Below are 16,943 nucleotides of genomic sequence, written 5' to 3'. Positions count from 1 at the left end.
TTAAGCCTCATTAAGCGTTTTCTTGGTTTTCTATGGGAGGAAAACGTACAATTAAACGCGTTGCGATCATATTCTGTGCTCAATTGCTTTTCTGTGTGCTTTGTTTGTATGGTGTTTCCTGAGTTTGGTCTTTTAATACCACTGTCTCAATTACACGCGTTGCATCCCATACAAAAATGTAATATATGGCCATATATGTACTTATATTTTAAATAGCATGACATATATCTATACATATATTTGACTTATATGAGAACACAATATATGCCTGCAACATATATCTATACATATATTTGACTTATCTGAGAACACAATATATGACTGCAACATATATCTCTACATATATTTGACTTATCTGAGAACACAATATATGACTGCAACATATATCTACATATATTTGACTTATCTGAGAACACAATATATGACTGCAACATATATCTATACATATATTTGACTTATCTGAGAACACAATATATGCCTGCAACATATATCTCTACATATATTTGACTTATCTGAGAACACAATATATGCCTGCAACATATATCTATACATATATTTGACTTATCTGAGAACACAATATATGCCTGCAACATATATCTATACATATATTTGACTTATCTGAGAACACAATATATGACTGCAACATATATCTACATATATTTGACTTATCTGAGAACACAATATATGCCTGCAACATATATCTATACATATATTTGACTTATCTGAGAACACAATATATGCCTGCAACAAATATCTATATATTTGACTTATCTGAGAACACAATATATGCCTGCAACATATATCTATACATATATTTGACTTATCTGAGAACACAATATATGCCTGCAACATATATCTATACATATATTTGACTTATCTGAGAACACAATATATGCCTGCAACATATATCTATACATATATTTGACTTATCTGAGAACACAATATATGACTGCAACATATATCTATACATATATTTGACTTATCTGAGAACACAATATATGCCTGCAACATATATGAACATTTATGTGTCCAAACATGTGAAGAAAATATTTGAGTTCATCCATATATGATACCATATATCTGCATATATTACAGTATAGTATTGGTTTCTCGCATATGGACAACATTAATTATAAATATGTGACATACATATTTGTTTTCAACATATTTAATAAATGTATGTAAACATACACTGTAACCCTTTACTGTAAATTTACAACGAATTTCTTACAGAATTGTACTGTATTTCCATAATACAGTATTAAGATGTATCTTTTACAGAACAGCTGTAAATATACAGCACATTTCTGTTTTCGTCCTGATAAATTCGTTACCATCATACTGACTGAAAAGTCATTGCATTGTGGGATTGATTTCTTTCGCGCTCAATTCAGTTCAAATGTGACGCGTCATGCGAGCAGCAGCAGACAGTAACGTTAGGCAGCTACAACAGGCAAACTCGTTTTGTCAGCGGGATTCAACTGAACAAATAATCATTCCTGTTATCAAGATAAACAATGTCTGCGAATCTGTGAGCAATTTTAATGCTTTTTTGAGGTTCGGTTCGGTTCGTGTTTCAAACATTAGTTGCCTGTGACGCAGCAGAAAAAGGACGACGTTAACGGTAGCAGCTACCTGAAGACGGATGGAAGAATTTGTCATTGAATAATCTAACCTGCGCGTGACGATGGGATTTAGAGTTTGAGAAGATGGAGAATTGTTCAACTGAGTGATACGGTAAGCCAATATATAATTTTTTTTTTTTTTTTGCGTTTCTACATTTTCACGTATTTGGTTTGATTTTGCGAACGCGGTTTAACGTGGCCGCGCAAGCAATTCACTGACTCTGTTCCACCTGTTTACCAAGTAACGTTAACTTCGACATTTCAAATAGGCCTAATAGGCAACCTTTACCATGCTATTTGCATGACGTGCATTTGATATATATTTTTTTCGGTTTAGGCTTTGTAATCTGATGGCCATTGTTAATGTAAGTGCTTTTAAGTAGTGTTACAGTTATAGTCTATGTGGTAAAAAAAAAATGCTGTCAAATTCTGTCAGTTCTGTGATCGTGCTTTTGAATCGTTGTCAGAATTTCGCTAGCACATGAAAATCCATGTTCCTAATGCTGTTTTCAAATGTAGTAGGCCTATTCCTGATTGCCATCCCATGGTCCTACAACTACTCCCTAATTCAAAGAAGTTAGACGGTGTTATCCTTCAAGCAGATAAGTAGAGATTATTCAGCAAATCTCATTAATTTGTAATATGTTTTATGTTTTGGTTCTGTTGATCAAGGTTGTGCTGTCCTTTTTAAAAATTGTTTTAGGAATTTGCATCGCTGATGTCCAGCAATCTACATTTGCCAGAAAGTCCACGACTTATTTCCTGGTATGTAAACATTAAAGGGGTAGATGAAACCTAAAATGAAAAGCCATCATTTACTCACCCCACTGCAAAATATGTTTTTCTTAATTAGTGTTTTTATTTTGTTTCCAGTCCAGATATCTACAATTCTTACATGAAGAAGCATTTAATAGACACGTAAAAATTGTCTTGTTTTCTTAAAGAATAAGTCAAAATTAAGTGAGTTTATGCTTAAAACAAACAAAATTATATGCCAGTGCATTTTAGCATTCTAACCAATTTTAATTTTTAGTTGAAAAATGTAATTCATAGAACTATGAATAGACAACTACATCGAACCACAGTGGAACCCACAGTAGTTATTTTAATTATTAATATTATTTATTTATTCTTTATTTATTTTTATTCCATTACAGGTCAATCTCTAAGCAACCAGTGCTGGATATTAAGTTTGGAAGGTCAAGGTGTGTGTGAAGGATCACAGCCTCTTCATCACTGGCCTGGCAGCGCTGTTTGCCTCCTCCTATAACTTCAGCTTGCAGTACCAGGAAGAGGCAGCACCTTGAGTTTGTTCAGAGGTTAGTCATTGGCATATTTGCCATTCATATATATATATATATATATATACATATACATATATTAGACTGAATTGTGTCACTAACCTTGACTTGACAGTATTTATTATGTTGACTACTGGTATGAACAATATGGCCCTGGTTTCCATACAGGGCTTAGCTTAAGCCAGGTCTAGGCCTTAATAAAATTAGGGTATTTAAGCAGATTTTATAATAATGTATCATAAAAAAAAAAAAAAACATTACTGGTGTGCATCTTGAGATAAAACAGTGGCAGTCATATATTTTAAGATATGTCAGTGCAAGTTGTTTTCAGTTGAAGGATTAGTGAAAATTCTGTCATTAATTACTCACCCTCATGTCGTTCCAAACCTGTAAGACCTTCGTTCATCTTCAGAACACAAATTAAGATATTTTTGATGAAATCTGAGAGGTTTCTGAACCACCCATAGACAGCAACGTCTTTGCAACTTTTAAGGCCCAGAAAGCTAGTAAAAACATTGTTTAAATAATCCATGTAACTAGTGCAACCTTAAAGGAGAACTCCGGTCAATTTTAACATTGAGCTCATTTTTTTTGTAAATTTGGAGTGCTGTCAATACAGAGAACAACGACAAAAATCGGTGTTGCCTACACCGTGTTATCCTCTTTTTAAAATTTGCACCCTGTTGACTTCAAGTTTTAAACCTGCTTTTAGCCTCTTAACATCCTTGATGTGTCATACAAGTGCCCAGCCATGTGAGTGATTCCTTCAGAGTGAACACGGGTGAATCTGACTGCAGTAGATGTAAAAGATCTTGTTGAAACATCTACAAATGTCCGTATATAGGTGAAAATGCCCCTTGAAATCAATTTAAGGTGGCAAATATTACCCCTTAATAAAAAAATTTAATTTCTGTCACTGCTGTAAACTGACCACTGCATAGAATATGAAAAATATGAATATCTTTGTCAGTCAGCTGTCAACAGGCTTAAACAAGCCATGGCACCAAGCACAGAAACACAATCAGTAAAATGTTATCTAATTATTATCAAGAAAACTTTGAAAATATCGATCGAGACATTTTGTCAATATTGCACACCCCTAATGCATGGTATTAATTTTGATTTCTTCGGGTCTTAAAAAGCCTTAAATTTGACTTTAAAAAATGTGCAGAAACCCTGCATCATAATATTTAGGTTGAACCACTGTAGCTATATATTTACCAATGTTTTTACCACTTTTCTGGGCTTTGACAGTTGCAATGATATTGATATCAATGGAAGGACAAAACTATCAGATTTCATCAAAAATATCTTCATTTGTGTCCCGAAGATGAACAAAAGTCTTGAGGGTGAGTAATAATGACAGAATTTAAATTTTTGGGTGCAAACATGCATTTTAGTCTGGTAAATCATGTTGTCATATATGCAATAAACATTGCAAGGCTTGCAATTAAGTTAAATTATTTCTGTCACAAAGGTTTGGGCTGGATTCTGGCAGTGTGTGCTCTATATAAACGGAAAGTCTAAAGACTGCCTTTCCACTGATACTCTGATGGCACCGGATGAGGGGATGATATTGTTAATGAGCTGGGTGATGAGTAGACAAAAGTTGTAGAATAAAACTTTAAATCTGGCAACCCCACTTCCAAAAATTTAGTTAGTTGACAGTGCGCATGTAAACAGACACATTGAGTTGATGTATTTTACCAGGGCAGAAAAAATATCAGTTATTGATCACAACATCCAACATTGCATTTTTTTTTTTCACAACATCCAACATTGCATTTTTTTTTTCACAACATCCTACATTGCATTTTTTTTTTCACAACATCCTACATTGCATTTTTTTTTTTTTTATGTTCAGTTTTAGACAGCTTTTGTGCTGTCTCTCTTTGTCAAAATATATACACTCAGTTAATAATATTTAATTGTTGTTTTTTTCTGCCTTTTAGACGCTTTCTTGACATCAATCCTGAACGTGGATCAAAAACAAAGAAAGGACAAGTAACTTCAAAGAAAACTGGCCAAGTTGTGCAAAACAAGAACACCACTGTAAGCCTACAGGTGTCCTCACTTCTGCGAAACCTTGCAGACTTTGAATGGGATTTCGTTTGCACTTTTATGGACTTCAAAAAAGAAACAGCATTTCACTGTCGTTATAAAGCTTGGAAGAGCCAGGACATTTTTTAATAGAACTCTGATTGTATTCGTCTGAAAGAAGAATGTCAGATACACCTAGGATGACTTGAGGGTGAGTAAATCATGTGCTAATTTAAATTTTTGGGTGAACTATTCTTTTAATTAAGTGCTAACTGTTACCTGTTTGTTGTTAAGTGTTAAAATTGCATTTTATGTTTAAAAAGTAATTCAGCCAACATGTTCACAGAAGGTAATTTAACTAAATAAATGTTTTAAAACCCAGAAAATGTTGTTTTCTTTTTCCTAGTGTGACTACTCTTATGAAACCTTAAAGTATAATATTTTAATTATGTAATAATAAAAGCAGTATTCCCTGTAAAAATACAATTTATTGCTGTCGACAAGTTTAATAATGTAAAATGTGGTATACTGTATTTTGTAATTACAGTGGAGTACTGTAAATGCTGTTTACTGTAGTAGTGTTGTAAAAATACAGTATGTGGATGGCAACCCAGCTGCCAGTATTTAACTGTAAATTTACAGTGAAAAGTTTTACAGTGTACATGCATGTGATACTGATGCATTTTTAAAGCTGTGGCATATGGTTATGGTACTTTGTGGATGTATTTGTCAAAAATGACAAAGAAATACTATATTTGGTATTACTATATTAAAATACTATATTTGGTATTCACACAATAGACAAAATCTCCAACTATAGGCATTTAATTTCAAGGCATTCAGATATAAGATTTGTATCCCTAATATATGTTAAAGTATGTACTATAGAAAAGTACATATATGCATGTATAAATATATGCGTCATATATGCATGTATAAATATATGCGTCATATATGCATGTATAAATATATGCGTCATATATGTATACATATATGCGTCATATATGCATGTATACATATATGCGTCATATATGCATGTATAAATATATGCGTCATATATGCATGTATACATATATGCGTCATATATGCATGTATAAATATATGCGTCATATATGCATGTATAAATATATGCGTCATATATGCATGTATAAATATATGCGTCATATATGCATGTATAAATATATGCGTCATATATGCATGTATAAATATATGCGTCATATATGCATGTATACATATATGCGTCATATATGCATGTATACATATATGCGTCATATATGCATGTATACATATATGCGTCATATATGCATGTATACATATATGCGTCATATATGCATGTATACATATATGCGTCTTACATATATTTCACATTTATGTGCATATACGGGAAAATATATGGCACTTACATGAAAACGGCCATTTTTGATATATTTTGAAATATATGTTTCATATATGTATATGTGTTTTACATATATGAATTTTGCATATATTCTCATATATGCAGCAGACATACATGGGCACTAACATTATATATGTAATTTACATATATTGACATATATTACATTTCTGTATGGGATTCATATTCTGTGCTCATCTGCTATTCTGTAGTATGCATTATTAGCATTGTGTTTACTGAGTTTGATAATATCGTTTATTTCTTTTAATATCAGTCTAATGGATTGCATTAAGCCATAGCGTTTCAGTGCACGTGGGTTTCGTGACATCATCGAAGTCCCATTTCATTGGCTAGGTGCCAACCAATAAAACGGCTCCTTTGACCCCCCCTCCTCCCGCCCCCCTTTCTCTCTCACCGCCTCTGAGTTTCAAGTGCACGAGTTAGTTTTGCACCTGATATATCGCGAAAAGAGTAGCAAAAGTCAAGGCGCGAAATTTGAAATTGCAGTGACAGATTTGAGAATTTGCAAGTGCCTAATTGAGGAAGTACCGTGAATGTGAATGTAAGATTAAACGCAAAATATATATTACAAGTTTGTGTCTGTCGTCGTATTTCTGTGAATGGCATTTTACACATTTGTGTCTACTTGTCTGCAGCTTCAGATTCAGAATACAGGTTTGTGACTATTGTATGCGAGTGCAAATTTCAACATTCAACTTCAGATTTTTATTTTACAGGTTTTCACATTGGAGCTGTGAGTGTAAATGTTCATGTACAAGTACCAATATTTATTGTACAAGTTCTCAAATTCAAATCTACGTGCTCTCGAGTTTTGCTACTGATTTATCTTCATAGATGCGATCTCATAGGTTTTCTGGCAAATACCTTGACTGCCTGCTTGTACACTGAAACAGCCGGCTTGAGTGTGGACGGGGAGGTTTGTGACCAGGATGTGACGCAGTAAGACAGATGTGAGAAAATCATTGCATGCATGTATAACAGGGCGGCCTGATGAGACAGATCCCTCCTGATAAAACGTAAACAATTCAAGTTGGATTTGACCTTTTTACAAACATTTTTGACTTGACTTTGAAATTTAAGATTGTTGTCAAGAATAATTCCAAGATATTTGGTCTCTTTTACTTCTTGAATAATTTCATTGTTTATGCTTACTTCAAAGGTGCTGTCAGAAGGTCTTGTTTTAATTGAGAAACAAACAGCAGCGGTTTTCTTCACGTTTAAGGTTAGGTGAGACGACTCGAACCATTTAGAGATGTCTACTAGGGCAAGTGTCAACTGCTGCGCTGCCAGAGCTGGGGTTTTAGCAGATAGATGGATGACTGTATCATCCGCATACAGCTGGCAGTTGGCACCTTGGCAGCTATCAGGGAAGTCCTTGATGTACATTGTGAACAACAATGGCCCCAGTACTGATCCTTGAGGAACCCCCATGTTGTTAGGGCAAAGAGCTGACATCACCCCATTAACCTTAACGCACTGTTGCCTTCCCTCCAAATATGACTGTAACCATGCTAGAGAACTAGGTGACATTTTGAAGAGCTGGAGTTTGTTAATTAGCACACTGTGATCCACAGTATCAAAGGCCTTTTTTAGGTCTAGAAATATAGCACCAACTACTTGCCCTTTGTCTAGAGGCCCTTTGATCTTCTCTAGCAAGTAACAATTAGCTGTTTCGGTGCTGTATTTGCGCCTGAAACCAAACTGTTGAGGATGCAGCAGCTGGTTTGACTCAAGATGTTCAATGAGTTGTTCTGCAATTACCTTCTCCAGGATGTTAGACACAACCGGTAGAATTGCAATAGGCCTGTAATTGTTGGGTGTGTCCTTTTCCCCTGACTTGTGGATTGGTGTTATTACAGCGGGCTTCCAGCACTGTGGATATGTACTTGACCGAATTGAGAGATTAACTTAATATGTAATTGTTTGTAGCAGACTGTCCTGATGTTTTTTAATCAAGATCATACTTAAGTTATGGATGTCTTTTGCCGCGGAGTTGTTCATATTTGTAATTATCTTTTTAACTTTATCAGAAGAGACCTCTTGGACTTTAAAAAGGCCTGTGTTAGCTAAGTTAACATCTTCAACACAGTCACAACACAACACAGAGTCTCTGTCATGAATCACTTAACGGTTTCCTAAGAGAAGTGTTTAAGAAATTATGCAACACCCTTAAATAAATCATTCCCTCAAGCTAAGGGGAAATCACGGTGTAGCAACTCATAATGTAATAACTGCACATAATGACAACAAACAATTTTAATTGTAATAAAAAGTTCATAATGAAATAATCGGTAACCCTTTATTTTACAGTCCCCTAATTACTAGGTATTTACCTAGTAAATACATGGTAAGTTATAGTTGGTTATTGGTAATTACCACAGGTAACAAGTATGTAAATGCAGAGAAACTACAAACTAATTACTAGGTATTTACCTGGTAAATACATGGTAAGTTATAGTTGTTTATTGGTAATTACCACAGGTAACAAGTATGTAAATGCAGAGAAACTACAAACTAACTACTAAGTATTTACCTGGTAAGCATATGGTAAATTATAGTATTTTAGTGTGTAATTACTTAAGGTGATTAGTATGCAATTACAGAGAAACTACCAGGGAAAAAAACACCACTGTTAAATATCAACTCAACAAAGTACTGTGTACTTGTTACCTGTTTAGGTTGGTAATAACTCAGATTTAATTGTGTTCTTCCTCAGAATGTAGGCAGACTATTTTTAGAAACACCTCCAGTATTACCCATCAATTCAAGTTAGGTTTGTAGTTATCCTAGGGTTATGTTGGTAACAGTCCATGTTTATTTATTACTATCTTGAAATTAAGACGGTAGTTTCCAATAAATTACCTTGTCTTACATAGTTGTTGTTCATTGCTACACCCATTTATAGAGGGTTTATCAAATAATTTACCTTACACTTACCTGGTAACTACCCCGCAGGAACAGTTTTCCCTAATGTCATGGCACATCTTAAATACTGGGTATGTTCATGCAGATGTTTTTACAATTTACTCAGTAAGTAAAGTGCAACTGTACTGTAAAATGAAGCCTTGTTTATTTCCATGGTATTACCGGAATTATACCATATAACTTGATCATTCCCTTTTCCATATAGTCACACTTTTTTACCTCATATGTCCTGCAACGTTACCAAGGAAAACATGACAATTTACTCAGTAAGTAAAGTGCAACTGTACTGTAAAATGAAGCCTTGTTTATTTCCATGGTATTACCAGAATTGTACCATATAACCTGATCATTCCCCTTTTCCATATAGTCACAATTTTTTACCTCGTATGTCCTGCAACGTTACCAAGGAAAACATGACAATTTACTCAGTAAGTAAAGTGAAACTGTACTGTAAAAGGAAGCCTTTTTATTTCCATGGAATTACTGGGATCTTACCCTATAATCCGTTATAGCTACGTAACTGTACCTATTACAGATTATAGGGTAAGATCCCAGTAATTCCATGGAAATAAAAAGGCTTCCTTTTACAGTAACGTTCCAGTTTCACTTTACTTACTGAGAATGTTCAACGTGATCTCATGAGAATACGTGTGTATTTTTACGTAAAGTGTAATTCTACCATACGTACATTTACTTACGTTTTATACACACAGAAACGTATAGTATAACAGCACTAAAACGTAAAATGTTTGCATTAACAGCACAAAAACATGAATTATTTACGTAGGCTATGAACAACTCTATACCGACGTATTTGTACGCATTCTTATTTATGCATATTAAAATCGTGGCATTAATGTTTTGACTCTATTGCATTCAAATGTCTTATCAATTACGTTTTCAGTCGCATTTATGCAGTTTACTCAAGAAATAGACTAATAACATTTCGCTCTGTTCGTGCCTTCTGCTGCAAACTCGTTTCGGAGGATTAGCATACATGCAGTTAAACAAGAATACTTTAAAACCTTAAAAGTACCTTATTTAATCGTTTAACCATTTTAATATTTAGTTTATTTACAGTGAGACACAAAATGCGTTTTTTCCAATAGAACAATAATACACCAAAACCCAACATAAATTCACAAAAGACATCAATTTTATTATAGCCTACTTGATATAATCCAAATCTTTAGAATCCATACGTTTGCAAGAAAGAGATCCAAATTCAGCCCTTTATCCAGTGAGTGATCTTCATCTCCATTTCACAGGCTTTAACAACAGCGCAGTCTGTAACTGTCAAATCCCGCGGACCCGCGCTCCTTGATGAATTCAAATTCAAAAACTGCGCCCTCAAGAAGCGTTACGACATGTTTTACGGCAGTGATATCAAACCCTCACTGGCTCTCGCCTGTTCGTCTATGTTCGTCACAGATTGTGACATGTCGTATTTCAGTCGGTAAACTATATTTGAAATGGAGAAGCGCGCGCGCCTTCACACAGAGCGAAGCCGGATTAACATTTTCATGGATTAATCATTTAAATTCTGCTCTGTAAATTACCTCATTCAAAATTATATACTGAAAGAGAGGACTGTGACTGCAACACATCGTCATGTGAACGACTTTTGGTACCGGTTTTGACATTTTCGCAATAAATAAATTATTGTGATTACACGTATGTTGTTTTTCTTCATAACTGTAGCCTATGTAGTTTTCTATCTTTGAAAATTACGTGTTAATACTACGTATTAACAATGAGACCAGGCTGGAATGTTTTAGTTAAGTTGCAGAACACACGGTAAAAGTTTGTGATTTCAAAAATGTTTAGCAGCTAAGCAGTAGCAAAGGATGTGGTAAGAGTCTGGTAATACCATGGAAATAAACAAGGCTTCCTTTTACAGTACAGTTTCACTTTACTTACTGAGTCAATTGTCATGTTTTCCTTGGTAACGTTGCAGGACATATGAGGTAAATAATTTTGACTATATGGAAAAGGGAATGATATGGTACAATTCCGGTAATACCATGGAAATAAACAAGGCTTCATTTTACAGTACAGTTTCACTTTACTTACAGAGTAAATTGTCATGTTTTCCTTGGTAACGTTGCAGGACATATGAGGTAAAATAAAAATAAAAATGTGACTATGGAAAAGGGAATGATATGGTACAATTCCGGTAATACCATGGAAATAAACAAGGCTTCATTTTACAGTACAGTTTCACTTTACTTACTGAGTAAATTGTCATGTTTTCCTTGGTAACGTTGCAGGACATATGAGGTAAAAAATTGTGACTATGGAAAAGGGAATGATCAAGTTATATGGTACAATTCCGGTAATACCATGGAAATAAACAAGGCTTCATTTTACAGTACAGTTGCACTTTACTTACTGAGTAAATTGTAAAAACATCTGCAAGAACATACCCAGTATTTAAGATGTGCCATGACATTATGAAAAACTGTTCCTGCGGGGTAGTTACCAGGTAAGTGTAAGGTAAATTATTTGATAAACCCTCTATAAATGGGTGTAGCAATGAACAACAACTATGTAAGACAAGGTAATTTATTGGAAACTACGTCTTAATTTCAAGATAGTAATAAATAAACATGGACTGTTACCAACATAACCCTAGGATAACTACAAACCTAACTTGAATTGATGAGTAATACTGGAGGTGTTTCTAAAAATTGGCTGCCTACATTCTGAGGAAGTACACAATTAAATCTGAGTTATTACCAACCTAAACAGGTAACAAGTACACAGTACTTTGTTGAGTTGATATTTAACAGTGGTGTTTTTTTCCCTGGTAGTTTCTCTGTAATTGCATACTAATCACCTTAAGTAATTACACACTAAAATACTATAATTTACCATATGCTTACCAGGTAAATACCTAGTAATTAGTTTGTAGTTTCTCTGCATTTACATACTTGTTACCTGTGGTAATTACCAATAAACAACTATAACTTACCATGTATTTACTAGGTAAATACCTAGTAATTAGGGGACTGTAAAATAAAGGGTTACCAAATAATCTTTTCACAAAGTAATAAAATTTTGAGCTGGTAATGTAATAATTTTTACATTATGAGAAATTTATTACATTATAAACTCACCCAAAACGTCATATTATCATAATTGTAACATCTTTTAAAACATAAAAAAAATATTACTATTCCCTTACGGTACATTTTAAAAAAATCTAAATCCAGTCTTAAACTACATGTGAAATGCAACAGATTTAAATATTCATGCAATTATTATTATTATTATTATTATTATTATTATATTTTTATTAAACATAAAATAATTTGTATTCCTTTACAGCACATTTAAAAAAATCTAAATCCAGTCTTAACCTGCCTACAAAATCCACCAGACAAGTACTATTATTATTATTATTAATATTAATACTACTACTACTACTACTAAAACTACTTCTTGTATACATACTTTATACACACTGTTAAATGACAAACAGTGTTAAATACTGTGTAAAAATGTTGTGAAGAAAACCCCACAGTATCAATACAGCAATGGGGTGTGCATGTGTGTGTGTATGTGTGTGTGATAAAATGTTATCTGCTTCAGCCAACGGCAGCACAGAGCACAAATGAAGCAAACATTTCTTCACTTTAATATAAGTTACAGCAAAACAAAGCCTGAATGAATGTACATCAGAGGGCAAGTTGAAAAATACAGAACAACAAACAATCATGTACAGTGGTTATAAAAAGTTCACACACCTCTGCTAAAACTGTTTGGTTTTGTAATGTAAAAAAGAAAGAAAAATTAAACCAGAACTTTTGCACCATTAATCTACTACTACTACTACTAGTAGTAGTAGTAGTAGTATCAGTAATCTGGTGGATTTTGTAGGCAGGATAAAACTGTATTTAAGATATTTGAATAATAATAATAATAATAATAACAATGATAATAATTGCATGAATATTTAAATCTGTTGCATTTTGCAGGTGGTTTAAGACTGGATTTAGACATTTTAAAATGTACTGTAAGGGTATACTAATATTTTTTATATTTTAAAAGTTATTACAATTATGCAAATATGACATGTTTAATTATGTAATACATTTCTCATAATGTGCATTTTTTTATTACATTATTTTATTACGTTTTGAGAAAATTATTACATTATGAACATTTTATTTCAAAAATAATGTAATACTTAATTACATTATGTGCCGTTTTTACATTATGAGTTGCTACACACGGTTTAGGTGTCACACTTAAAGGGATAGTTCACCCAAAACTGAAAACTCAGTCATCATTTACTCTCCCTGAAGTTGTCCCAAACCTGTATGAGTTTCTTTCTTCTGTTGAACACAAAAGAAGATATTTTGAAGAATGTCGGTAACCAGTCGGTAGCCATTGACTCCCATAGTAGGGAAAAAAACACTATGGAAGTCAATGGCTATGCCGTCAACTGTCTGGTTACCAACATTCCTCAAAATATCTTATTTTGTGGTCAACTGACACTCAGGTCTTGAACAACATGAGGGTGAGTAAATGATGACAAAAAAAAATCATTTTTGGGCAAACTATCCCTTTAAGGTGTTTAATGCAGCCAGGCACAGATATTTAGCATGCTAAATCTCACAGTCACTCACATGAATGAGCACCTGCCCTTAAGCGTTCAGCATATCACAACCATGGACTGTAAAATAATATGGACGTAGTGTCCGTGACGTCACCCGTAGGTTTCTGAAGAGTGATTTTGAAGCCTAAAGCCCCGTTCACACTACAAGCGACTTTGTCGCTGCATGTCGCCAGTGGCTGGCGGTGAGGTCGTTAGTGGGCGTTCCCACTACTGGTTGCCTAGTAATGTTTGTGAGTGACATTCACAGATGTTACTCCATGTTGTAGACAACAAATCTGTTTTCTTGCCTCTACAAGCTAACATTTTGGAAGGAAAAGTCTAAATATAAATGGAATCAGTACATTAAATGCATAATATTAAAGATGAATGAGAAACAGCGAGTGCTCTTTGCTATCGCGGCTATTTAAAGGGATAGTTCACTTTGAAATAAATTTTTGATATGTTTTAGCTTACCTCAAGGGCATCCAAGATGTAGGTGTCTTTGTTTCCGCAGTAGTTTCAATTTTGATATTTTTAGGTCAAACCGATCTTGTCTGTCAGTCATATAATGCAGGTCGATGGTCACTGTCTCAAAACACAAGCACAGAGTCCAAATTAAAACAATTCCCCATCGTCCAAATGAAACAATTCCCCATCATAAGTACACATTGATGGCCTAAGACACGAAACGAGCGGTTTGTGTGAGAAAACGAACAGTATTTATATCGTTGTTATCTCTTGAAAACAGCACACGTCCAAATGATCTGACGGCGCGGGCGGGTATAGATATATACATAGATGTCGCCTTGGCTACTGCAGTTCATTGGAACGAAACTGTAGCCTAGCGACATCTAGTGTATACATCTATACCCGCCAGCGGGCGGGTATAGATGTATACACTAGATGTCGCCTTCGCTACTGCAGTTCATTGGAACGAAACCGTAGCCAAGGCGACATCTATGTATATATCTATACCCGTCCGCGCCGTCAGATCATTTGGACGTGTGCTGTTTTCAAGAGATAACAACGATATAAATACTGTTCGTTTTCTCACACAAACCGCTCGTTTCGTGTCTTAGGCCATCAATGTGTACTTACGATGGGGAATTGTTTTAATTTGGACTTTGTGCATGCTCTTTGAGACAGTGACCATAGACCTGCATTATATGACTGACAGACAAGAACGGTTTGACCTAAAAATATCAAAATTGAAACTACTGCGGAAAAAAAGACACCTACATCTTGGATGCCCTTGAGGTAAGCTAAAACATACCAAAATTTATTTTCAAAGTGAACTATCCCTTTAACTGCAGCAAATGGGCAAATACTGGTCTTTCTGAGTTCACGAAACCATTCAGGCTCGGAGTCAGCACGGCGAGTACCACTGTATGTACACGGAGACATATCATACATTATTGGACTGCTAAAATAAACTTCTCATTCATCTTGCCTCGGTCTGACGCAGAACTGAAGCGTGACGGATCACGTGTGCTCCACTGACTTCACTCCTATTGGTTGTCGCTCCCGAAAGTCGCTCTTCATTTACATAAAGTTAAACATTTCTCAACTTTGTCGCGTCGCCAGACACGCCCCATCCAGTCGCCAACGGTCGCGACTGCGCGTGTCACCGGAAGTCGCCCGCTCCCCATTGAAAATGAATGGTATCGCGTCGCTTGGTCGCGTGTAGTGTGAACGTAGCTTAAGCAGGTGTGATGAATAATACGGTTACTCGGTGTGTTGAGTCCGGGCGTAGGACCCCATTAGTATGCCAGTAGTATGCCTGATCTAAATCTGTTCTCGCGATAACTTGTAGCTAACGTGAGCTGTTTTAGTGTTATTATGTGGTAGCTTTATGTAGAATGCTAAATCCCGCTGCTATATGCAAGGTAAGATTAAATAAAATTTTATAATGTATATGTAAATTGTGTATATTCTATAGCTAATATTTAAAATCTCAAGTGGCGTCAATAGCAGGAGAAAGACCGCGAAATTTAAAAATACTACTGTTATTGTGTCACGAAATGTAGTTTTAAGAGTTTTTCAGTCGATAATGTAGTTGTTTCAATCTCAAACATGTTGTTTGTTTATACAGATAGCGCCTATTTAAAAATTTTATCTGACGTTTTCGGAGATGTGAGATCCAAGGGATCACCGGGTGCTCAGCACTCATGTATCCCGCCTGGAACAGCCTTACCTCGGCTAGAGCTGCTGCTGCTCTCTAGTCTAGTGGAGTGGTTAAACATGAGATATAATTCGTCTTGTGGGACGATCTTTGATATCATTAATCTATAATTTGTTCCCTGGCAAATCGTTTTGGCTGACGGCAAAGTTTTAGTTTCATAACTTTATATAACGTTAAATTATTTAGGCTATTTATCTTTAACGTTGTAGCCTGCTGACTTATGTTTGACTGAATCGTTTAATTACTTTATTTCTTGACTTGTATGGCTACTTATACTTTAATAATTGCTATTATTGATCAATAAAACTGAAATTTAACAAAAAGAGACAGGGTTGTGTATATAATGACTTGAAAATTTGTGTGATGTGTTCAGTTGAGTGTGCTTAGTACAGTGGGGGTGGTTTAATTAACGAGAATTGATATCACACATGACGGGAGAGCAAAAACACATAAATGTCCCAGATCCAACCTATTCAGAGGATGCAAAATAATGTTTTCACGGACACTGCATTTTTATGCACATCAAGCACTAAAATGACTTTAAAATGAGTGTGATGTGTTCAGTCGAGTGTGCTTAGTACAGTAGGGGTGGTTTAATTAACGAGAATGAAACTTTTTAACACCAAACTTTTCCGCCCGCTCCAGGGGGCCGTGGCGAGATGGAAAATGGCGCCCCCTAGTCGATCGGCCCTTTCCAAGCGGTGTTCGCGAAACCACTGTGGCAAACCCATTCATTTAATGGGTGGGTGGGAGTTTTATAGAAAAGTCCCAGGGGCCCCAAATTTGGACATGGACATGAATGCATGATTGGAGAAATTTTGGGACTCAGGCGAGCCCTCCGTATGCGTCCAAT

General features: G+C 35.0%; 1 protein-coding gene and 1 long non-coding RNA gene across 3 annotated transcripts in view; one reads left to right on the top strand and one right to left on the bottom strand.

Moving 5' to 3' along the window:
* Positions 1-16,943, bottom strand: part of LOC311302109 (alpha-1,3-mannosyl-glycoprotein 4-beta-N-acetylglucosaminyltransferase C) — a 33,815-nt gene that overhangs the window by 7,046 nt on the left and 9,826 nt on the right. The gene's annotated exons all lie outside the window — the stretch shown is intronic.
* LOC311302885 lies at positions 1,182-5,082 on the top strand. 2 transcript variants are annotated; one of them, XR_014629680.1, is made up of 5 exons: positions 1,182-1,737; positions 1,963-1,990; positions 2,145-2,390; positions 2,783-2,944; positions 4,879-5,082. It is a non-coding gene; the product is annotated as an uncharacterized lncRNA (long non-coding RNA). The 2 variants fall into 2 exon arrangements; XR_014629679.1 differs by lacking the exon at positions 1,963-1,990.

The sequence above is a fragment of the Rutilus rutilus genome, assembly GCF_951802725.1.
Source record: "Rutilus rutilus genome assembly, chromosome: 13".
NCBI lineage: Eukaryota > Metazoa > Chordata > Actinopteri > Cypriniformes > Leuciscidae > Rutilus > Rutilus rutilus.
Note: the sequence above shows the minus strand (reverse complement) of the source record. Positions and strands in the feature narration are given on the sequence as shown.